We start from the raw sequence: 1,153 nt of genomic DNA, 5'->3' as shown, positions 1-1,153 counted from the left end.
AGCGATCCTCCCACTTCGACCTCCCAGAGTGCCGGGATTACAGGCATGAGCCACCGTGCCCAGCCTATGTTAAAAAATTTAAGAGCACAGTCCCATTGAGTTTTCACACCAGAATTGTGAGGTTAGGACAATGGGTACAACTGTTCCTCTCATTTCACTCATAAGGGGACTAAGACTTGAGAACTCAAAGTTCCAAATTATGGGAAGGATGAACCCCCCAAAACTCCCTCCTTCTAGAATCTTCCGCACTCTCACTGCCGTCTTATCCAGCCTCACTGGGAAAGAGGTTAGAGCTGCTATAAAGGGGAACACAGAGTGCATTGGTTATGTATATCCTCCTCCTCCTCATGAATGCTGCCCCCCACCCCCAACGAAAGCTTTCTTAGGAAACCGTCCACGGCGCAGGGTGAGAGTCAAGCTCACCGATCAGGGGTCCCATAAAGTTGAGGCTTAGATGCTGCAGAAACGGCCACAATCACGGCGGGGACGCCGTAGCCAACTGGGAACATGAGCCACTTCATGAGTTTGTTCATGCTGGAGTAGTTGACCACCGTCAGGTTCCGCGCGGTGAGGAAGAGGTGCAGGCCCTCCAGCAGCATCCAGGTGAAGGAGGCCAGGTAGAGGTAGTGTAAGGCACCAGCGACGATGGCACACAGCAGCTGGGGGAGCAGTAAGGTCACCAGAAGGGGTTGTCAGGGAAGAGCGTGGCCCTAGGAACTCTCCTTGACACTGGCACTGGGTTCTGAGCACCTGATGTTAGAGCAAGAGCGTTAATTTCTGTTTGTTTACTTATTTATTTTTTTGTAGAGACAGGGTCTCACTCTGTCACCCAGGCTGGAGTGCAGTGGTGGGATAATGGCTCACTGCAGCCTTGAACCCCTGGGCTCAAGTGATCCTCCTGCCTCAGCCTCCCCAGTAGCTGGGACTACAGATGTGCACCACCACACCTGGTTGATTTTTCTATTTTTAGTAGAGATGGGGTCTCGCTATGTTGCTCAGGCTGGTCTTGAACTCCTGGCCTCAAGTGATCCTCCCCCCTTGGCCTCCCAGAGTGCTGGAAATACAGACATGAGCTACCATGCCCGGCCTCCTCCTTTTTTTTTTTTTTTAAGGCTGAATAGTATTCTAGGACATAAATCTATGAAGGTGTTCT

The 1,153-nt window shown here is 51.4% G+C and overlaps 1 protein-coding gene across 1 annotated transcript in view; it reads right to left on the bottom strand.

Moving 5' to 3' along the window:
* The window catches only part of ADGRE3 (adhesion G protein-coupled receptor E3), a 51,929-nt gene that overhangs the window by 16,536 nt on the left and 34,240 nt on the right, over nucleotides 1–1,153 (bottom strand). The gene's annotated exons all lie outside the window — the stretch shown is intronic.

Source organism: Propithecus coquereli, unplaced genomic scaffold (assembly GCF_000956105.1).
Source record: "Propithecus coquereli isolate 6110/MARCELLA unplaced genomic scaffold, Pcoq_1.0 Scaffold185, whole genome shotgun sequence".
In the NCBI taxonomy this organism is placed as follows: Eukaryota; Metazoa; Chordata; class Mammalia; order Primates; family Indriidae; genus Propithecus; species Propithecus coquereli.
This window is presented reverse-complemented; position numbering and strand designations above follow the sequence as displayed.